The following is a 24,785-nucleotide window of genomic DNA, read 5'->3' as shown; positions in this document are numbered from 1 at the left end:
AAAAATAAAAATCGCATCAAAACGATGAAGCAACGCTACTTAAAAATCAACAAGAGATAGTTATTTCTGACCACTGCATGCGTGCAGCACATTCTACAAATCTTCTAACATCAGTCAAACAAAGGTGAAAACACAAAGCCGCGAACAGAGGCAAGCTAGCCAACAGTTTAGGTTTTCTTGCTTGCCATTGGCCATGCTTCTACACGTCTATTAACCTCGGGATTGTATGGGCTTATTCTTGCACTCCCCTTTTCATCTATGCTCGTTGCGAAAGCACGTTTTACCACTTTCGCAACTAATCACGTTCATCAGTTTCATATAAACTCGAGGAGTATTGTTGGCAATGCTAAAAGGAGATTCGTTTCCGACACATACAACACATGTGTCAAACTCTTGCACGAGTTATGTGATGAGGAAAAACATTGGGTGGCGTGTCGCATAAAAGAAAAGGTGAATAAAATGAATGAGTGGTGTTTAATTTTCTCACTTAGCTAACTAGTTAGAAGGAGGACGTTGAAAGAAATGGTGAGAAGAACTAAAGAAAAAAATTTACGTGCTAAAGTTAAATCACATTAATGCATTTACGAACATGAATGCATAAATGAATGATGCAAAGAGATTGCTGGTCATCCATTCCCATACGCATTATGTATGTATAATTTCGGTGGAGCTCGTTTATAGGGAAGTCGAAGTCACCAAATACAAATTTTGACCTTGCCGTAATTTCGTAATAAAAAGGTAAGTATAAAAGAGTAAAACGTGAAGGGAAATCGAAACTATTACCCTGTAGCCATCGCGTCTGTATATACAGTTGCAACCGTTTACAGAGTAGTCGAAATTAAAAAATAAAATGTTGTCCCAGTTGTAATTGCGTTATGAAAAGTTATATAATGCGCGTAATACACAGTAAAAGATTCCATATACGATGTTGCTATAAATGGGCACGACTGTTTTGATATTAGGGTGAATTTTAAATTTTCCAGTACTGGAATGCCAATGAGAAATAATAATAAGTAATAAGTTAAATATTATGGATCAAGTAAATAAAATACTTTCTAAAATGTACTCAAAAAACTGGAAACCGATCAATGTCACTCAATTAAAATCATATCGCAATTGTTCAATCAAATATGCTAACTATGCGAATTTGGCTTAAATAAAATTTGTAGTCACGGAGTAAATTCTGTAAGTTTAGAAAAAAAAACAGATTAGATAAAACTTTAAGATAAAAGACGTTTGAAAACTTGAAATGTAACTTAATAACAAATTATGAAAAATTCCCAATCAGCTTCAACAAGTTTAAGATAACTTCTAAAACTATGAGTAGAAAGGTGCTAAAAGTAAAGAATGTCATCCCTTCTGACATACCAAACTGAAAACGCACATTTAAGAGATAAATTTAAAGGTAATCTTTCCGGAAGTTCAGTTCTGACAATATTCGAGAAGGGGGAGGGGATTAAATGCAATTTCTACGGATGAAAAAAGAAGAGAAATCACGATTAAAACAATCAATACAAACATTTTCTGGTATATATTCAAATACTTCTTCAAATTTTCCTACAAATATAGATTCATTTTATAAAACCTTCAAGCTTCTAATTTTAGCAATATATATTATATATTGAGCAATAGCAAGAAAAAGGGGCAAATAATTTATTGCAGTACTTTTTCATGTAACTAAAACAAAAACCGATTAATTTTGTTAAAAAAACTTAATCAGAAACCCCTATTTGTACTTAATCCATTACTAATATAATGCTGCCATCCCAAATTAGTAGTTAGTTCAATCAGCATGCTAACCAAGTGTAAGATTTAAAAAAAAAAAAAAAAAAAAAAACTCATGGGTAACTTTATTTTGAATGAGAGTTTAAAATAGCGAACAAAATAAACAAAAGCAGGGGAAAAAAACCGAGATTGAAATAGAAAAATCATATTTTCTGACACATATTCAAAATACAAAACTCAAATTTTTACGCTAATTTCATATGGATCATTAACATAAAAAGAAAGACCTTATTTCAGCACTCTTTTCTAAAAGCTAAAATAAATAAAAACAAAACGCTTTTGTTGAAAAAAAAAAAAAAAACTTAATTGGAAACTTATTGTATTAAATTCGTTGCTACTTTAATCCTGAAATTCGCAATTAGTCGTTCGCTCTGTCAGCATGCTAACGCAGTATAAAATAGAAAAACAGTTTCGTGAACAACTTTATTTTGAGTGTGGAGAAAAAAAAAGAGTTTGAAGTAGTGAAGAAACTTAGATATTATGGCAGCGTGGCTTGTGGTGTCCCTTTACTCGAAGTAATTTCTTTCTCGCGGCTACTTTCTGGACAAGTTAACAGACTCGTTAATCTTATTGTCACAGACATCGAAAGAAGAAGAAGCAGGAATTCTAGGAAGGAGAAAAAAAAATAGAAATCTGTCACAGTAGACCAGCTGAAAGCACTTCCCTCTTGAAACTTTTGCTAATCAAAGTTATACTGAAGATATAAATGTCATGTATGGTGAAGATTTGAAATTCTGGCCGTATCAGTCATAAGAAATAGTTTTGGTTGAATGATTTTATCGCATTTTTCTGTTGATGAATGTATAAAATGTTTCAAAACTTGTGTTAGATTTTAGAGGAGATAAATATCACTTATCATTAACGGAATTCGTACACGTTTGTTGGTTAATGATACGATTTTCAAATTGGTGGTGTACCTATAACTGGAGGTGAGGACGGCTCCCGCTAGGGGTGTAAGAGGAGGGGGGGTAACACGTTGCTTTATGTTTTACACGTTGCTTAAAATGTTGCTTTATTGAAATAAAACATTGTAGCTCTTATATTTGTAGGATAATATTAAGAAACGTTAGAAAGAGCAAGAATAAAAGAAAATGAAAAAAATCCTTATTGTAAAAAAACGCTTTAACAATATCAAATTTAAAAAATATGGTGAATATTTGTTACGGAAGAGTTTTCACAAGAATGACCGTCAACTACACGTCAACTCTAATGACTCTGAGAACATTTCTATTCAACGCATGTAGCTCACATAACAATTAAACGTTTCATAAACGCTTGAAAAAGGTTTTCACAACATTAACAATAATTTGACAACGTTTTGGAAACGAAGTGTGGTATCTGAGAAGATAAGTACTATGATACATTTATGAATGGGTCCAAATCGAGTGTTCATGATCGCTGCTTAGAGCTCGAGAAAATAGAAATGCGCAGAATCATATTTAAGAAAAAAATACGCAGATTAATCAAACAATCCGGAAACAAGTTTAAAAGTTTTACATCGTGAAGTTAAATTCTTCAATTCTATGCTTCACAATCATTCCTGATTTCTTTTTTTTTCTTCTTTTTTCCCTTAATTCTTAAATAATTACCACTGACCATAAAGGATTTTTCTGCCTTTTTTCAAAATGAAAAAAATTCTGTGGGAGAGAAAGAGCTTTTCGAGAAGAAGAGCTAAGAATTTAAAAATGAAATATGAGTTACTGAGATGTGCTATCATTGTGAAAGCAAACTTCGGCTTGACATCAAGTGACACTTTGAATGTTCTACAGGGCTGTCTATAAATGATGTCACAATTGTTTCAACTTATTTCAACCCTTCTCCGCTTTGTCACCTTACTCCTCCACTCATCTTGTCACATGTAGCGCCAGATTATATAAGCATATGGTAATTAAAAATATTTATGATGTCACACTTCTTTCCCTTGTCACACGCTGTCACACTCTCACAACATCCACCCCTCAATCATTTGCGGACGGTCCCCAAAGACTGGATCCTTTTCTAAAGATTGTGCTAAACGACCCTTTCTTCGGGTCACTCTACATTTTAATTAAAAAACTAAAAATAGGAGGAGATGAAAAAAAGTATATATAATAAGAAAATTCATCACTTTTCTGCAACTATTTAAAGTACCATTCAAATATACGCATGAAGATACAAGCATGAAAAAAAGTTGCATTCAGAAACTGCTACTCATAAACAAGAATGAAAAATTTTTTAGTTTCTAAATGCTAAACGCTACGTCCAATGCATTGCAATTTGTTATTCAATAAATGCATGCATAGAATTGAAAACTGCGCCATGTTCACAACAAACACGTTTATAATTTTTCTAACAGCGAACCACAGCACACGAGAAGCCAATACAGCTGATTTAAAGACAACAAAAATACATCACTGTCCATATATTTCACCTCAAATAAGGAAACGTCTGACATCTTCACAGGGTTCCGTAATCCACGTGCAAGGAATTCTCAATCAACTTGTAGAGGTCATCATGATACAGTCACGACTTCCGTTTTGATGGGAGCTGCAAGCTTATTTCCTGTAGTTTACGCTTTACTGCAAATATTACCTGAAGAAAACACATATCTCGCTCTCAACATTGATTGCGGTATCTAATACCAAGGGATATACTATCATCATCAAATCCTACTTGTTATCACCAAACTTCAAGTTGATCAAATGGAAATGTTTCAACTTCTATTTAAAGTCCGACAATTGTTGTTGAAAATGTACGCGCATTATAAAAAACAAAAAGAAGAGTCTGCTTCTTACCACTCGATGAATCATTGCTGTGTTTAGAAGATTAAGTGGTAGTTCTACACTCATTTGTCATTTGGCGTGTGTTGATGTTTCAGCAATGAAATAAACAATGCGACAAAAAACATTTATTTAAATTTTTTATTAGTTTGTTATCTCTGGACACGTTCCAGTTTTTTAACTAACAGTTGGTTTGATTGATAGCTGTAATTTTTCTTCTTGATTTTCCTGCATTTGTTTTATTTAAAACTTTGCTCGACTTGAAATTGTATCCTTATCTTACCAATTGCACCCTTATCTATTATAATAGCTCTCATTCCCTCTACGTTAAAACTTGTTTTATACAAATATCCATTATCTTAAAGTATACACTTATCTTATACTATTAACTTCTGACCATGTTTTAGTTTTTCAACTAACAGTATGTTTGATTGATTGCTGTAGTTTTTCTTCTCGACTGTCCTCCATGTGTTGTGTGTGTATCATTGCACTTCATGAAATTGTATTCTTATCTTCCCAATTGTACCTTATCTAATATAATCTATATTTTCTCTTTATGTTAACATTATCTTATTCAAATTCACTTTATCTTAAAGTATACCCTTATGTTATCCAATCATCTTTCCCCTTAAATAATTCCCTTATATTAATGTGCTAATAATAATTGAGATCAGTTCAGAGCGGTCATTCCAAGCTCGTCAGCTTGCGAGATCGAGATTCTCGCTCACGTGATCGGTTGTGACGTAGAAATGTCGCAAAATAGCATTTTAATCTACTCGAACTTAGGTTGCGGCTTGGTTCGAGTAGATTAGAATACTACTTTGCGACATTTCTACGTGACAACCGATCACGTGAGCGAGAATCTCGATCTCGCAAGCTGACGAGCTTGGAATGACCGCCCATATCAGATCTAAGACTATGGACAGTTTCGTACATTTCTATTTTCAACCGCTACGCAAAGCTCCCACAAAAGGAAATTATTTAGTTATTTGGTGCCTTGAAATTTTTGAATCGGGGGGAGGAGGACAGAGACCATGGTTTTAATATCATTGTCAATTCTAATACAATATTTAATATAAAAGTAATGACTGCTTTGACTAAAAAACCCCTCCAGAAGGTAGTTCTGGCAGCGCTAGTATTAACATCCCAACCTACTTGTTACCCCCCCCCCCCCCTGTTTAAGCCAAAGTTCTCTTTCTGCCAATATACCCCAAACGAATCCTTCAAATATCAAAAATGGATTATCACAGTTCATTGGCTCACCCACTTCTCATTTTTTAAAGATTTTCGGCACATAGAGCTAAATGTCTACTGTTGAGCTCACGTAAATAAAGCACAGATTTTAAAATAAAATTACAAAAATTTGTTTGTCGAAAAATAAAGGAAGTCGCTTCTTCACCCTCCCCCTCCCCCCCCCTTCCTCGTTTGTATTCGAGACGGCACTGACTTTCTTTTCAACTGTACGAGTGTTGTCGTATTTAAGAAAGTGTTAATTAGGATTACAATTCGTAACGTCAACACTGATTATTATTAATGTAAAAATGCATCGATTCTAGCCATTGGAAACTTTAGTTCAGCTACCCACTTGACATTTTTTTCTGAATCAAACGTTCCCACTAGAAACAAAATATCACACAAAGCTATGAAACACAATTAAAAACTCTTAGAAAATTAACTTAGGGCAAAATTAGAGTTCTGTAATCTGTTACAGCATTTATTGAAAAGGAAATAAATTTGTCAACCTGTTTTCGATTCCAATCTTTTTAAATATCAGATTTTTGTAAGTAGATCTGGATAAACAAAGTATATAATACACGCAAACATTAACGCGCTTCACTCTATATTCAAAGAAATTCATTCATTAAAATTAGCGTAGATCCCATGGTCATTAATTGTCACTATTTGCATACATCAGCAAAATTCACTCGGCTGCCTTTCGGTGTTGTTTCTTTCGTTTTCAAAGAATTCGCGTCTGATAATTAGTTTTTGATTAATTGACACTCTTGCTAGCTCTCATCATTATCCATTTTAGAAAAGAGCGCTTGTATTTTCATTAAGCGTAGAGTTTTATCAATAACTTTGTTTTGTTTTTGTTTTTTTTATTCTTAATTCCAAAACTCATTCATTATACTCAAAAACGTGATAATAGTGAAACCTATGTAATTTATCCCCATAATGACACTCCGATAAAGTGTAAGTCTTGTTTACGCAATTTAACGTGCAAGGTGTGATAAGTTTAGATTTTTCAGAGTAAAAATTGTCGAAGTATTCATAAATACAGCAAAACTGTTATCGCGCATTTAACAATGAAAACACTTTGTTTAATGATAGAGCTTTCGTGTCTATCGTTTCACATTTAAACTGTATTTCTTAACGCTTGAAGAAGTGAAATGTGGAAACGTAATACGATGAATTATTTTGTGAGGATTTTTTTTTCTAAATTAAAAAATGGTAATGTACTATTCAAAAACAGTAAAATTATTATCGTGCATTGAACAACGAAAACACATCATTTAATGATAGAGCTTTCGTGTGAAATGTGAAATCGTAATATGATGGATTATTTTCTGGGGATTATTTTTCTCTGAATAAAGATTAGTAAAGTATTCAAAACCACAAAATTATTATCCTGCCTTTAACAACAAAGGAACTTCATTTAATGATAGAGCTTTCGTGTCTATCGCTTCACATTTAAACTGCATCTTGCGTACGTTTGCACACGTGAAATGTGGAAAAGTAATATGATGAATTATTTTCTGAGGATTTTTTCTGAGGGGACATTTAAAATTTCCGAATATAAATAAGTAAAGTATTCAAAAAAATCAAAAAGTATTATCGCGTACTTAACAACAAAAGCACTTCATTTGATGATAGAGCTTTCGCGTCTATCGATTCGGATTTAAGTTGTATCTTGCGTACGTTTGTAGACGTGAAATGTGGAAACGCAAAATGATAGGTTATTTTCTGAATTTTTTCCGGGGAGACATTAATTTTTTCTCATTGAAAATAATTAAAGCATTTTTAAAAAAGTAAAAATATTATCTTGCAATAAACAACAAAAACACTTTATTAATTACATTATAAATACTTATTTAATGATAGAGTTACCGCGTTTATTGCTTCAGATTTATACTGTATCTTGCATACAATTGTAGACGTGTATGGTGCAAATACAATATTATGGATTATTTCCTCGTGGAACATTTAAGATCAGTAAAATATTCAAACACTGAAAAATTAATATCGTGCATTTTTCGTGTCTATCGCTTCGGATTTAAACTGCAGTTTGCATACGTTCGTAGACATGAAATAAAATTTGTTAGTGCATTATGATAGATTATTTTCGGAATATTTTTTTTCTGGGAGGAGATTTAGTTTTTCTGAGTAAAGATCAGTAAAGTATTCAAAAACAGTGAAAATATTGTCGTGCATTTAACAACGAAAATACTTCATTTAATGATAGATCTTTTGTGTCTATCGCTTCACATTTACATTGCACCTTGCGTACGTTCGTAGACGTGAAATATGGAAGTACAAGATGATGGATTACGGTTTTGCTTCAGCGAAAGCTCTGAATGGGGAGGATTCTTCCGTACATTAACTTAAATTTAAAAGATAAATGGAGCCAAGATTTCACGACTTATGACAAATAAATAATGAAAATCTTCTACAACTAAAGACTGCAATTTTTATAGGTATATCCAAGCATTATAGGTGTAAAAATTTTGCAATATCTAGAAAGCTATGAAGATCAAATTTCATTATAGTTTGTTTTAGCGCGGAATTTCGTTAAAGTAGGAGACTGATATTTAAAGGCATTGCAAGCCATTATTTCATGTAATTCATTCAATTTAATTACAATAACTTATATAATTTACTAAATCAATCAGATAATCAGTTTCGTTTAGTAATTTAAAAAAAAAAGGATGAGGATTCTTTAAATGATGAAAAATGAATAAGCATTGAAATTTTACTTGAAAGAAGAATTTCATTGTAAACATGAACGTACAGAACTCATCTGTCATTCTTAGAGGCTCTAAACTTCAAACGAATAGTCAACTGGCGCACTTTACCGAAATTTAAAGCGGAAAAAAAATCTGTAGCTTCTTATAGCTGAGGCACCCCTCGTCTGGGGGTTTGAAGGGAGAGAAACAAGAGCTCGAATCACCCCTCAGTCACGCATACTCTTTCCCCCAAAAAGGCCAAATCTTCAGTTTACTTGAGCTTTAGGTGCTCCCTTGGCGACGAAAGGGGAGAGGGTCTTTTGGGGAATTCCTTATGCAGTCTGAGGTGTCTCATACTTGATTCTGTCGATCCACGATTTCAATCTTTACGCTGTTAAGAATAAAGACAGGGGTTGCAAGGGATCCTGGAATAGGTTGTGGCTGAATAAAATTCCAGAACCGCATGAGTAGATTACTGAACGTGGCAGTAGTTTGAGCTACATTGTTTTATAAGTTTCTATTTGAAGCATCTGAGGGGTGTAAAAGGCAAAAAAAAAAAAAATAATAATAATAAGAGAGAGAGAGAGAGAGAGCTAGTATAAATTATAGAAGAAACTCTCGTCTGTTTTATAAATGGTACTATTAATCCTGGTAGGTGGTGCTATACAGAATGATTTAGAAAAACTTTTCAATAAAAACCTACCTACGGTTTGAACTTAGCCCGCATTTTACTCAAAACTTAAAAAAAGACCACTTACTTTACACTAAGAATCTTTTGAGAATGAATAATTAAAAAAAAAAGTTCAAAACTCAAAAAAAAAAAAAAAAAACACTTACATACCTTTACACTAAACCTTTTTTGTGAATGAATAATTTCAAAAAAAAAAAAAAGTTAGATTCGATTGCAGGGTCACCCATGAGGGGTGGGGAGGGTCATGTGACAGACTGCTTCATTGAAATTTTCAGGGGATACTTTAGGGGATGTTAGTTTCGCTTTCGTTTTGAGGGTCTCGTTCTTGGGCATTTCAGGGGGTGCCATCAAGAGGAAAGGGTGACCCTCCCTTCCATTTGGATTTCGGAACGCAACAAATTTGTGAGTTCACTTTAATTGGTCCTTCTATTTGGAGATAAAGCGAAGTACCATTTTGCAGCTTGGAATGTGGAACCAAAGCGTAAAGCGATGATACTTGTATTTAAAATTTTAGAGCTGGGTTACTCTATAGCCAAACAGATGTGTGTTTGAATTAAATGCTATACATCAAAATTGATCTATGTTCTACAGTGAAATCTTATTGTACAAAACTTATGACTCATTAATACACAGAATAATAAGTCATCATGATCACGACTCCTGCATATCATTATCAACCGCATTCGTTATCAACAGCATATAATAACTCAGAAAACATTGATTCAACAATTAGCTCAAATTTCAGAACAGAAAATTAGTCACACATACCTTTCCACTAAGCCTCTTTTGTGAATGAATAATTAAAAAAAAAAAAAAAAGAAGTTAGATTCGATTGCAGGGGCAACCATGAGGGATGGGGAGGGCCATGTGACAGACTGCTTCATTGAAATTTTCAGGGGGTACTTTAGGGGATATTAGTTTCGCTTTCGTTTTGAGGATCTCGTTCTTGGGCATTACAGGGGGTTGATCTATGTTCTACAGTGAAATCTTATTCTACAAAACTTATGACTCATTAATACACAGAATAATAAGTCATCATGATCACGACTCCTGCATATCATTATCAACCGCATTCGTTATCAACAGCATATAATAACTAAGAAAACATTGATTCAACAATTAGCTCAAATTCCAGAACAGAAAATTAGTCACACTTACACGTTGGCTATTCTAAAGTCATTCAAATAGAACGCAAGCTATCTAGTTAGCTCAACAGAAAGTTGCATATAGTTAATCAATTAACATCAAGTAATCTGTCTGTGATCTTGCAAAAAATGACATAGATTTTTAGCATGGTTTACTAATACTTGCTGTCAACTTCGAAAGTGATATTCTTTCGGAGATACGTTGAAGAAATAACAGCAGCAGATTGAAAAAAGGAAGAAAAAAAAGGCTTACAGAATATATTTCAATTTTGTCATTGTTCCAAGAACACGTTCAATATTTGCTCTGAGATGTGGCTGGTACATTTACTTGTATATTTACAATCTCCTTCACCCACTGCTTGATTCCTAACAAATTAAGTGCAAGACGCCATGCTTTTCAGAACTTACATTCGTGTTTAAAAAGTCTGAAATTCCGTTTAATCTGTAAAAATGTACTGAAAAAGGAAAGAAGTACAGAAGCAGAGCTCCCATACAAAATAAGCATACTCTCAAAAACGAAACTGTTAACACCGGTTAATAAAACCAAATATTGAGGATAAAATGGTAACTGCAGAATGTACGAATAATTCAAATAACGTATTCGCTTGTCAGCATAAAAACGATAAAGGTAGCGTATTGAAGTCCATCATGAATATCTAGCTCAAAACTTCGGATTTTTTAAAAGAATCAGCGAAATCACATCTACTAACCGTCTTTGCAAACTGTTATCCCTCTTTTTTGTATGTTATTTTATTGCAAACTACATTAATCTGTGTTGATATATTTAAACTAAATACATTTCGGCAATGTAATGTGATATTTTTGAAACATTCCTAAATCCTTCAAAGTACGTCATGGTTGTTAAACACATTCCAGCTTATCATTATGACTTTATTTTGTGATAGTGATCAAGTAAACTGATCGTAATCCTAACATTTTTTTTTTGGAATGATAATTTATGCATTCTTTTACAATAAGGGGAAGTGAATTATGGAAACCTATTTTGTAGAATAACTGAATGAATAATTCAAGTTAGACAAATCATTCATCATTGTAGGACAATATCATTCTCCTAAAAATTTGTGTTAACAAGGACAAATCAGCAGTTAAATTGAAGATGGATCATCTGAAATATGTTTTCACTTTTTAATATTTTATAGCCTCCTTACAATTTAAAAACCTCTCTGAGCACCATTTCGTATGAAGTCAGTTTTCAACGAACCGCTTCACTAAATTGGAAAGGACATGTTAATTCTGATATGACAGATGCATTATAATATGATAAAAGCGTATGCAGCAGGCATTTAATTTTTACCACAACATGCCTTTTAAGAGTGATTATCAATTGAAAATGTTTCTTAAACTTGCAAAATTTTATGAAGGATTTGAGTTTTCCATCAATTGAACCATAGCTGAAAGCTTATTGAATATAGGATGAATATTACAGTAGCTGATTTAATAATTAGGAATCTGCAGATAATAATTTCAAAACTAGTAATTTACGACGGCATTGAAAAAAAAAAAAAAAAGCTGAACGTTAAGTGCTAAGTTCCTAAAGTCCTTTAAGTTCCTTGAAAGAGATAATCCTCAAAATACTACGAAATTTGGAACTAAGTCTCAAACAGCGCACAACTGCCATACTTTAATATGTTAATTTATTTATATTCCGTTGCGATGCTAACTTTACTAAAGAAACGATTGGATGATATTAAGTTATTGTTTTTCCAAACAATTTTAAGTTATTTGCACTAAATATATTTCTAATGTATCGAATATTTTAGCAATAATTCTAAGATTATTTAGCTTTTAGTTTTATCTTAACGGAAAAGCTTTTTTTTTTTTTTTTTTGGAAAAGTCACAAATTAGATTATTGTCATGTTTTTAATTAGTTTTCGCAAAGGAAAAATGGAGTTAAACTTATTGATTGTACACTATCATATATTAAACACAATCCATATAATTTGAAGCTGAAAATAGCAAGCCTTAATTCATGTTGAGTGGAAATGAAGGCAATACATCATTATGGTGAGATTAGAAATTTTAGCTCCTTAATTAGCAACTTATACCACATTTCTCACAAACTTAAAACTCTCGTGGCGCTCTAGTATTAATGACTACTTGTCAATGTAACCGAAATCCAAATAATTGCCGTACAACTAATTTAATACCTTAAAGAAACCAAGTTTACTTATCCCAACAATCAAGTGAGTCCATTCAATTAAAAATCTCTTTCCAAACCTCCCTTCGCAATTAAAAATCCTTACGGTAACATGCTTAGCTGGGGATCGCAGTTTAAATGAAGTTAATTTACGCGGTGCGATCGCAACTCAGACGCTAAAATCAACTGCCGAATGCGCATTATGCTGACACATGGGGATGAACATAGCATGGTTCAGCCACAGCCACTGACCCCTTGGCTCGGACACCGTAGCAGAGGGCGGGAGTTGGAGAGTTGTGGTCAACAATACGTTGCTTAATTAACATGCAGCATGGTCCTTAATTTGCTATCTAGACAATGTGGTCGCTTGACCTCCTCCGCGCAAGTTCATCACTCATAGCCTTAATGGGATTCCTGGATTCCTCTGCTTTTTGGAAACATTTTCCTTTCCAGTAGGGATTAGACGCGATTAGAAGAATTAAACTATTTGCTTTTGGCTCATGTCCCAAGAGGTTGCGCTTTTCGGGCTTTTATTTCATTCACATGGCTATTATTGGACTTGGTTCATCTGTGGGACATTACGGTGGCTTGTTTTGCTTTTTATGGTCGCTATTATTTGCGTCGTTTCATTCATTGGCTTTTCGTATTTCGTTTATGTGACTGATAAATTTGAAAGGCTGCTAATGATAGCTTTGTGCGTTCTTTTAATGCATTTGATACTCTAAGCTGTCCTTGAATAAAGAAGAAATATAAGCAAAAAAGGTTAAAAGCGTTACAATTGAGTGGCTTATATGGTATATTATTTTATCTAACAAAATTTTAAAAAAGTTAAAATTCAGTATTTTACACGGTATATTATTTTACCTAGCAAAAACTGTTAAAGATGTTACAATTCAGTGGCAAACATCCAGATCGATGAAAATTGTGAGATTAAACTGTTCATAATCTCTCTCTTGTGTCGTACAATATTGCATACGTTCGAATGAATTAGGTTTAAATAACAAATAGATAATATTTTTCGATGTTCCAAATTAAATAAATTATGATTTGTCATTTGAAACTGTACTTATAATGCACATGCCATTGGAGTTTATTATATTGAAAATTGCTATTTTAATTCATGTTTCGTTAACGCTTAGAAAATTCGAAAAGGAGAAAAATAGTTTTAACTCTAATTTGGACTTGAACCAAATCTTTATTATTTTTCTAAATAATTGATGAGTAGACAACCTTGTGCCAGTTAGCATTGCTTACTGTATTGCAATGTAAAAAGACCCTTTTATGCCAAGTATTAAATTTACCACTACAAAACTAAATAAATAAATAAATAAATGCAAATGAAAAAGCATATAATATAAAATTGAATCTTTTTAAAATTACAGCCATATTTAAATGTCCTTTAGGAAGATAGGTTTTTTTTAATGATATTCTGCGCCGAAAATTATCACGAAGTAAACTAACTTTGGACCAAAGCTTCTCATTGAAGAAGACATTTTGCCATTAACCCTGTTCCTGTTGAATCAGAATAACTAACTAACCCTTTCTATAATAGTGTACCTTAAGTCAACGGATGTGGACTAAGAATGACGCCGATTTAAGATCGTAAAGCATTTTTATTTATTATTATTCATTATTTTAGCTGTGCTTATATATATATATATATATATATATATATATATATATATATATATTAAGAGAGAGAGAGAGAGATTGTCAATTAAGAGAAAAAAGTGACAGAACAGCTTTATATATAAGTTAATCTCTTAAGTGGAAACAAAAACCGGAACATTTTTCTAAATCAAACAAATAAAGTAATCTTTGAAAAGGAAGGGGAAAAAAAGAGGCATTACTAAAACTAACTTTCGAGTGGTAATTTAGTTATGCTCTCCTGACAATAGAAATGCGCAAAACATTTGTTTTTCGCAGTAATACCTCAGCTAGCGAAGCGCGGGCAAAAAAATCGATGGAAAATATACATAAATAATATGCTAAAAGAAAGCATTTCCCGATAATGAAAACAAGACGAAAATAAATTACCGAGCGACACGTATAACGTGTGCATGTTGCCATCCATCACAAAAATTCTTATCTGTTTATATTATTAACGCACAACCGGGAATAAATGCCCAGTGGAAAATAATAAAAACGCAATTATCAGCAGATAAAGAACAAAGTTTTAAGAGGCACAAAAGCGTTGGTAATTAATTACTCTTAAAAAATAATAAGAAAAAAATCCATTCCCCTATCGGTAAAAGTCGGCACGAAAGAACAAGAGTGATTATATTGATTGTTTATCAGCGCGAACTTTCCAACAAAACTTTTAGTACTTTTTCACACTTCCACTACTTTCCGCCGAAGAATTCCCTCTTTTAAGAGAATTAAGTTTTTTCTGAAAAAAAATTAAATATTGGCTTCTAATGTGCAGCCCATTAAGTTGCGCATCAAGGTGTTCACTCGTAAAAAGTGCCTTATTAGAGTTATTAAATACAAAATTTCTTGTGAAAAATTGCGCACAGCTACCGAAATTTGCGTTCACGAGTGGTTTGGTGAAGGAATTTCAGTTTTTTTTACTACGTTAATTAGCGTTTCATAACTTAGCTAAGCTTGACTTTTAAGTAACTTAGTACTTAAGGTTTTTATTTGTTTATATTTTGATGATTGATACTTCTTAACTTCATGGTTTTAACCGATGTCCCACAAAATGTGTAGCAATAATTTCTTACTAATCAGTGGAATGTTTGGATCATTTTGATTGAAGCAGAGGCACAGCAAGGGGTGAGTCAACCTCTTTTCCCCAGAACCCTTGGTTTTTAACAATATTGTCAATATTTGTTTGATATATGTATTATACATAAATACACGTAGGGAATGGTATTTCATTCCTCAAGGTAAATTCTGGTTGCCCTAATGGACTGAAGTAATTTGTTTACGATTGGTATTAATATTAACTGACTGAAGTAACTACGACTGATACGGCTAACTGTTGGTCTGGTGGCTTAAGCAAAACGTATAATTCACTTTATATGTTACTTTTCTTAATTAGTTCTTCATTAATTAGCTCGACTTAAAGCGTTTGCAATTGTGAAATATTTTTAGATTTATTCATACACTTCAGTAAAATCCTGGGCTTAATTTGCATAGGAGCTCACGGGAGCTCAGTTCCTGCTCTTCTTTTCAATTTTACGCATATTTTTTATTTTAGGCAAAATTCACGCTATTTACGCATAAGAATAAGTTGTGGGGACCATAGAGCTCCTGCACTTCCTAAAAATTAAGCCTTGGTTTATAATTTTTGTACAGACATAATTATAGTCATAACCAGATCGCACTCTCATAATTACGCTAAATAATTTGACAAAGGTTAAAACACAAGATTAAGGTTCAAACATGAAAGGTTTGAAGATCATATTTCACTCGAACCAATATATTGAATGAATTATGTTTAAGATACTGTTGATTATTAAAGTCATATACCGGAAAATATCCAGTGAGTTTTCTTTCTGAGAAATTTGATAGGTTATAGGACGCTTGTAAAATATGCTTTGAAAGTTTTTTAAGCTGTTTGTGTGTGTGTGTGCGTTGTTTTTTTGTTTCATTAATAAGAGTTACGACAACTGAAGATCATCATGAGTTTCTACTGGAGACTTGTGTTAAAGAAAAAAAAAAGCAGCTAGCTTAACATTGCAAATAACCAACAATTTGTAACAAAAATTATTTTCGTATTTTCTCACACCAACTGCAATCGTTTACCAATATGTCTCAATTTCCGTTCACTTAAACCTGAGAACTTCCACAAAGTCAACCAACCAAGCCAAATTATCATAAAATGTCTTCACACTTCGGTTATGATGAATTTTAGATGGCTATGGATTAGTCAACGATGCACAAGTAACACTTTGCAGAGCTGAATTACGTATGTTTGATATACGATGTATCATTTTAAGATATTCGTTAGCTAAGGATTAGTTTATATTTTTTTCTATTCCTAAAAGAAGGTGCTTATTTTATTTACGGATGGTTGATTGTAGACGTGGCAAGAATCTTGGATAGATGCCTTCGGAAGACATCCTTAGGCGGATCACTTTCTTTCGGTTTTTTCACCCCCACGTTATCTCTATCTATCTCCTCTCCCTCTCTCTCTCCCTTAGAGAGAGAAAAAAAGCTTGAATAAATTTTATTTAACTACATGCTGCTTTCATATTTACTAATGAACAGATTCAATGTAAGATTTACCCATTATTTTGTTGATGCCTTGTTGAACCATTGCACTGTTTTAATCTTTTCCTTTTTTACATAAAAAATTAAAAATTCAAATCAAACGAATAATTTGTTTATCATTTCATGATGAAGTTTAACATATATTTTTTTCATTATATTTTTTGAACATTAATTATAAAAGAAAACACTAAATAACAGAGCTTTAATAAATGTAGTTGTTAATTTTATTTATTTATTTATTTTTTCACCAAGGTCAGCAAATTTACTTACCAATACTATTTGTAAAATAATAAAGCACCATTTATGCGTTTCTCTTTTATACGTTTTTTAAATTGGTCCCTGTAGAGTCTAATACACATTAACGTATAACTATTATACGCTTTTTTCATACAGTCCCTTCAAAAACGTATAAATGGTGCTTTACAGGCACTTGCGTACATTTTTCACGTTTCCATTTTTATTTGCACTGTTATCTGAAGTCAATAATAAGAAAAGACTAAACTAATAAACAGGGGCTCTACAAATACCAGGTTGCTATGGCGCTTAGATTTTAAAGCGAGGCGACGAAAAAGTTGAGAGTAAAATTTCTGCAATTCCAGCGTGTTTTCTAAAAGTTACCTCAGCTTTAACGTAAATATTGATTTGTAAGCCTCTGATTCTTCATTTGATTTTCTTTTTTCTTCAATGATTTAAATTTGTAATGAAAATGAGGAATAACGGTAAAACGAAGTGTCGTGAGAGAATTGCAATATAAGGTCGAAGTTTTGAGAAATAAGAGCTTGTTCGATTTTTTTTCTTCTGGTTTATAATTTCAGGGAGTTAGTTTAACTCTTACATAAACTTATATCATCAAAATACAGTTGTTAGACTGAAAACTTGATAAAAGTTTTCTACCAAACATAAAATTACTGTGAACAAATTACAGCTTAATTGTCATGGGAGCTCAACTCATATACTTCTATTTTATGTGAGTATTTATCTATTAAACGGAATTCAAACTAAACGTACAAAAATTAATTTATAAGACAAAAGCTCTCGCTTCTCAATCGATAGAAATTAGTCCAGGAACCGAAACAAACTCATAAAAACATCGTGGGTCAGAACTTTACGTTTTTTTTTTTTTTTTTTTTTGACAATAAGATTTGCGTACATTACTAGTGAAACCAAAATTTAGGGGTTTTTTTGTTTGTTTGTTGGGGGGGGGGGGGGTTCATATCATGACAGAACCCTTGTTTTCAACATAAATTGCTAACCCTTATACAGATTGTATCCATGTGAGGTATGTTATGCCTAAACCCATCCAGAAGGTTTATTCTGCCTGTGCTAGTGACTCTTGAAAATACTGCTGGGAAATCTGAGGGTAACCGCCCCCCCCCCTCGCTGCGTCCTTGGCATATACTTTTTTCCGTCTCTCTCTCTCTCTTTTTTTTTTTCAAAAAGGAGATTTCACGTCAGAAATAGGTAACTTGCAAGAAACAGATAAGCATAACGATGTTAATGCAATTGTTATTATATATTTTCTTTAGACTTAAGCATCAGTTTCTCGCGCTGTAGAGCATTAATCAAACATTAATCAAATTTATATTTACAAATTTCACAGGTCATATGTCTTTCCCAAAATCTGTGTCAGCCTTACCTCAACTATTAGAGGAAAAACATCAGCGCCCATTTTTACTTCTACTGAAAAATATCAGCTTTTTAGAGTGAAGGTGAGAAAGAATTGCTTAGAGTTAAGTATACTGTTTATAAAACGTCATTGCATTAATCGATATGTCAACGAAGTGATCGTTCAATTATTACCATCATCATTCTTCGAGAAACAAATCATTTTCGATTTGGAATAAAAAACATTGAAAATAATCCATTAGCCGATCAGTTCATCAAAATAACTCGACGAATGCCGAAACTATGATTGCTATGTGTCTCAATTAACAAAAAAATACCCATAATCATATAATGTAATACTCAGAATCTTGTCGATACGAAGTCCCATTATCAGAAGTAAAAAGTATCCCATGTGGAAGATTAAACAGTTAAGACATGCCCATGGAAAGGCAAAACTGAGTAAAACAAAGCCGAAAACAGGTATCTTGTGTAATAATTTTGTTTTGACACTTCATAGATATGACGGCCAAATGGTTATTCCATCACGCCTTAATTCACTGATAGAAAGTCTTATCAGAAAAAGTTACCATCTTTTAGTCTAGCTTAAAGAGGTGTTCCTCGAGCTGACAGAGTGTTGCTTGGCTCTCGTGCAAGCTGCTTGAAGCGTCAATTACCTTTGACCCTGGGAGTAAAATTACACAAGCTCGTTTACGTTTGAAAACATCCAGACAAGACGATTTGCAAGCCTATTACTTTTGTTGCTTTGGAAACTGGATTTTAGGAATTGTTTCGTGTTCACGTTAGGATTCAAAAAACAAGAAAGAGTTGCTGGTTGACCTTCCTGTATGGTATGACATAATATGCACGTCATTAACAGAGGTCTCGCGATTTTAGAGAAGATTGAGATACCATTTTTAAAAAATTCATTTTATTTATAACATATTATGGTGAAAATAGCATTGAAAGATAAGCACAGGAAAAAAAAAACATTGCGCTCTTAATTACCATAGATACTCGTGTGTAAGTTGACTCTTTTTGTAAGTCAATCCCCGAATTTGTGTGCTAAAAATGCTAGAAAAAACATTTTACGTATCGAAACATCTTTTTTTCCCAGTTTCTAATGAATAGTATTTTGATAAGAATGTAATGCGATGATTTGTATAATCTGATTCAATTTATCATCAATATCAGATTCTTAATTAATTGATCTTTACGAATATTCAGATTTTGAAGATTCGGATAAGTTCCAGCAATACATTTTAACTTTCAAATGAAAGCAATAAAGTTCACCTCTTTAAAGCATAATCTGAGATTTTTAAAAAGTCTTGAACTTCAGTGATTTTTTTTTCTGTTTACTTTCACTAACACTTCTTCCCTTTTTTCCGCTACCAAATTTTGCAGACGACTCCTTGACGTATTTACGAGTATTATTAGTTACTTATTTTTTAAAGTGTTCTCTACGTTTTGCAAGCCACTCTTTGATCATGATTCCAAAAGATTGAAAGGTGTACAGTAAGACGTACATCATACCATTTTTCTTTTTTAACATTCGTTCCTTTACTTTTTTTGCCATTTGCTTCCTTTTTATAGAGTATAATACTTTCACATTCGTATATATTTACTTAATGTATGCAATCTTTCGTTTTGTGGATGAAGTTTGACGTAAATCTAGCTGTCTTCAACCAGGCGTTACATATTTCTATTCATACAAAACTAATGGAGGACTAAATTATTAAAAAAAATTGAAATATCTTTACAATTATACGAAACATTATGCTTTGCACTTGCAATGGATAAGTTAATACATCTATGCACATATTTATACTCCGTTACGAATAAATAAATTATTAACGAAATATTGGATTCGAAAAAAAAATGCTTGTGTTAATTTGAGAAAAGCTCTTCATTTTTTTTAAAGTTTTTAAATTGTGAACTAACAATTGAAAAATATCCTTTAATGAACTTCTTACTATGCCAGAATACGTGTGTTATTTCATGTTCTATCAGTTTTTCAGTTTAATGTTCTCTCTAGCCTAAAACCAGTGCTGTAGTTGAAAGACAACGCTGAAGAGGAAAATATTTGGTTGATTAATGGGAAAAAAAACAATGCAAATTGGCCTCAAATTTTTTTTCAAAATTAAATGTCTACTTTTTATATTAAAGCTGGCAAAGGATATGTGATCTAATCTTTTTTGGCCTCACGAGAAATCCCTTGATCATGACATCTAATTTGTGAAAAGAGATGCATTACCCCAAAATTTTATTCCGAACTCTATAGCACTGCCTAAAACTTATAGTTACGCGAAATAGGTAAAAATTCTTCACTTTTATGAAAATCGATCACTGTGCTTAAGTGTAAGCATATACAAGGATAATACGCTTACACTATGCACAAATAGAGAGTCAAAAATCTAGAGAATTTAAAAACAAGACGATTTTTTTTTAAAATAATTCAATTAAGATGTTGCATAGAAAATGTAATTTCAATTTTCATACAAGAAATTCAAGATTTTCAAACTAACTCGGGTTTTAATATTTCATACGGTTAATATTATAATAATGAAGGAAGGCAGTCATGTCTCATGAATCAAGAAGGAAAAAAATATTCAGAAACGATTTTGAGTGTTCAACGATTGATGTATGAATGAAAATAAATACCTAACCAAAGAAAAAAACATGTCAGAAAACGTTATCTTCAACATCATAGGGCTTGAAAAATGCCGCTTAATCAGTGTCAGTGCGTTTTTCATGCATTTTTTGCATAGGAAAACGTACTTACAAAAAAAAAAAAGGAATGCATCAAAACATAAAAACGAAAAGCAAGGTGTATTAACAACGAAAGCAAAAAAAGTGCAGTAAGATATATCATATATATATCTTACACCCCCTGTAAGTATACATATATCATATACATGTATATTTATCGAGGAAGAAATTAATAAGAGTAAAAATGGAAGTTTAAACAATTTAAGCGAAAGCAAAAAAGTATTTCATGCTAGATGATGACTTTTAAAATTTTTATATTAAGAATTAAAAAGAAAATACTATATTAAGATAAAACTTTCAGTTGTTTTTCATTTGCTGCGAAATGGAAATTACTTTTAACGGAAAAAGTTTAACTAATAGAAATTAAATATTCGGTGAAATACTTTACTTACTTAGTTTGAGCAAAAATAATCGAAACCCACTGTTTAATAGATTCTGTAATTAAAACATAAAAGAAAACAAAAATTTCCTGGAAAGTCAGCCAATTATTCTGACAATTAACACGCTGAAGAAAGAAAAAGGAAAAATACTGGAGTAGAAAAGTAAAGCGAAAAAAAAAAAGCGCATCAAGAAAAGATGATTATTGTCTGGGTAATAAAAGCAATCGACTAGAACTCTCTCTAGTAAGATTCTCTTTCCGAAAAGTGAAATTAAATGATTAGGCTGTGTCTTTGGCAACGAGAGCTCTTTTGTGCTTTAACGGTGCTCCCAGCACCGTTTTATAGTGGCCATAAAAATGTCTAGCCAGCTACCGTTTTATTGCCGGCGGCGGGTAGAGAGTGCTGTTGAGCTCGGACAAAATTATAGCTATGCGGAAAGTTTTATAGGCCCAACACGCCGAGTTTTATGGTCGAAGGGAGGGGTAAAACGCAGTTTGACAGCGAACTGGCTTCGAATATTTACGGCTATCCGGGCCTCCTCAAAAGCTTTTGCCGCTCGGAGAGCGTAGTCAGACGGGAAGAGAATTCCCGACTCTCCGGTCCAGATGCTCTTCGGCTCCCAGCTACCGGTCTTTCACCGCTTCCAACAATAGAAGAAACATCTGGATTGAAAATCTGTGCTCATCTGCAAGAATTTATTGGCTGATGACCCGATTTGGGGCTGTTTTTTGAGGGTGGTGGCTCATCTTTAACCTTGATGATGATGTTGAGTTCACTACTTAATTTAGTTGGAGGAAGTCATTTGTAGACGAAGATGAGCCGTCAGTTATTTATCAAAGTCTCAAAATGTAGATGGGAAGGGGAAGGAAAGAAAAAAAAAAACTTTGACGCCTGTAGAGAAGACGACGCTGTTTATGAAGTTTCAGTGAGCTATTGTTTGAGAGGTTCGTATGCCAGGCAGGACGTTGTCTGCCTACAGCTTTGTTTTTTGTTCCCAGCATGTTGCAAATGAACTGTAAGTTGTTTCAAACGTGAGGAACTTATCGCCGGCGGCGTTAGGCTTAAACGCGTCGGCGAAAACAGTTTGGATTACTTTTAACACAGATGGGGTAAGTCATACATTTTTCTTAATACTTGATATGTTTTTCTCCTACTGTTGTGATTGAAGTTTTGCGAATATTATTGCGTTTTTTGTACTCAGTTAACATTCTCTCAAGATTAATATTTTAGTGCAAATGGCAGAAATCTTATACTCGATGGTTCACAAAATATTCTCAATCACATTTAATAACATTAAAACAACAGCTAATTTTGTTTATTAAATGTCAGTAATTTATGTGAATAACAGTTACTTATTTAAAAGAAATTGAATTTGTATTCTTTGAAAAACTTAAATAAAATAAGCTTAAAACAGCTTGAATAACAATAACATTAGCTAATTTTATTTATTAAATGTCGATAATTTATGCGGATAACAATAACTTATTTAAACGAAATTGAATTTGTATTTTTTGAAAAGCTTAAATATATATGTAAAATTTTATGCATTAATAAAAATAAAGTAATCTGAACGTTAATTTTTAAAAAGTAAAATAATACATTAACAAAATCTTGTTTGTCTTAAACGTCTAAACTATGCTTAGTTATTATTTTCAGTTTGTAAGTCAAAGTTGTAAAAAGATTCATTATATAATATTCCATATTTGATTGGTGATAAATAAAACTTATTAATTTTTCACACGCACAATTTTTTTTTTTTTTTTTTTTTTTTTTGTACTCGTTCCATAATTTGAATTTTATTAAAGATTATTTTCAGTTCTGAAGGAATTGCTATTGCATTTAAGCTTGTTACGTACTTTGCATTACTTTAACCCTCTAAATTTAAGAACTATAAATTTATTGCCACATTGCAGTATTTTTGGCATTACTTTTCAATTTTTATTCATTGCGTGATTTCACCATTTAGTAAATAAATTTAATGTTGATACACATTATTATCAAAACATTCTTTGTTACATTCCAAATAGAATTTAATATTTGTGTAATTTAAATATTTTAAATATTTGCTATTTGTGAAAAATTTCTATACATTTAACGCTAAATCCAGTTAACGCATTAATTTTTTTTAATGCAATTACATGATCATCTTGCCTCTCTAAAAATTACAAATTAGTCCTTGTTTAGGTAATGGAATTAAACATTTTGATAGTAGAATGAAACTACATTGAGGAATAGATTAAAATAGTAGCACATGCCTTCGTTTTGCTTAAGAAATTTCTGAAATGCTAATTAAAAAAATAGGAAATGTTATGATTTTAAGAGACAGCACCTCAATTTTTAGCTCATAAGTTAAGTAATACTAAATTTATCTTTCAAAAAATAGAGTAAATTTTTAAGATAAAAATTTATCGGTATACCATCTCAAATTTGTCTTTTTAAATGTATCCCACAGTTCAATAAATACCTTGAAGCACAATACTAAAATAATATACGCTATACTTTTTCAGTAATTAATATATAATCAAGGAAGTTAAGACATCGGGTTTGCTTTATAATCTTGTAGGCATCAAAACTTTCTAGTCATTGTTATTAAAAAATTTTATCGCGGAAATTATTACTTGTTTGAACGTTAAAAAATAATAATAATAACTGCTTATTATGTCATTTCTTCACGATATTGAAAAGAATTTAAGTAAATTTCATCTTGGATTTAGAGTTTAAAAAATAATAATAATTGTGATTTGAATAATACTGTACGTAAATATGAAGCACATAGAGAAATACACTTAGTATAATAGTAAAATATTGCATCACGATTTCAGCACTCACTTAAAACATTTACAAATTCACATTCAAATGCATTCGTACTTTTGAACTTTAATTCAAGCAATATAAATATAGGTTTTTGAATTGTAAAGCGAACAAACTGTTGTCTTTTTTTAATTAAATTAAAATATTAATTAATACATTAGCAATTTCCACAACTAATTTCAATACAAGCATGAATATGTAGAATTTTTTTTCTAATGAAAACAAATCGATTGTTACTTTATCAAATCAGAACTTTGAAGTTAGATGTATGGCTACGAAGTATTACACACTTAATCGTTTCCAAATTAATTCTATCTTCACACCTTGATTTTCACGAATGAAATTTGTAGTCCTTTTTAAATTATTAAAATTTATTCATTTTTATTGCAAACATGTCAAGAGGTTTTTCACCTTAATTTTTACTGACACAATTAATTATTTTGGATTTGGTAAAGTATTAAATTTTTCTAGCAAAATTTTCCAACTATGGCACAGTCAGTATTCTTTTCCAATTGACAATTTA

General features: G+C 32.0%; 1 protein-coding gene and 1 long non-coding RNA gene across 2 annotated transcripts in view; one reads left to right on the top strand and one right to left on the bottom strand.

The window, feature by feature from the left end:
- Window positions 1-24,785, bottom strand: part of LOC129230971 (homeobox protein Hox-B5a-like) — a 53,648-nt gene that overhangs the window by 26,705 nt on the left and 2,158 nt on the right. The gene's annotated exons all lie outside the window — the stretch shown is intronic.
- The window catches only part of LOC129230972 (uncharacterized), a 52,410-nt gene continuing 49,669 nt past the window's right edge, over window positions 22,045-24,785 (top strand). Inside the window, exon 1 of the long non-coding RNA XR_008581224.1 lies at window positions 22,045-22,560. This is a non-coding gene — a long non-coding RNA (uncharacterized LOC129230972). The remainder of the gene's footprint in view (window positions 22,561-24,785) is intronic.

Source organism: Uloborus diversus, chromosome 10 (assembly GCF_026930045.1).
Source record: "Uloborus diversus isolate 005 chromosome 10, Udiv.v.3.1, whole genome shotgun sequence".
Classification (NCBI taxonomy): Eukaryota; Metazoa; Arthropoda; class Arachnida; order Araneae; family Uloboridae; genus Uloborus; species Uloborus diversus.
The sequence above is the reverse complement of the archived record's forward strand: the minus strand, read 5'-3'. Positions and strand labels throughout refer to the sequence as shown.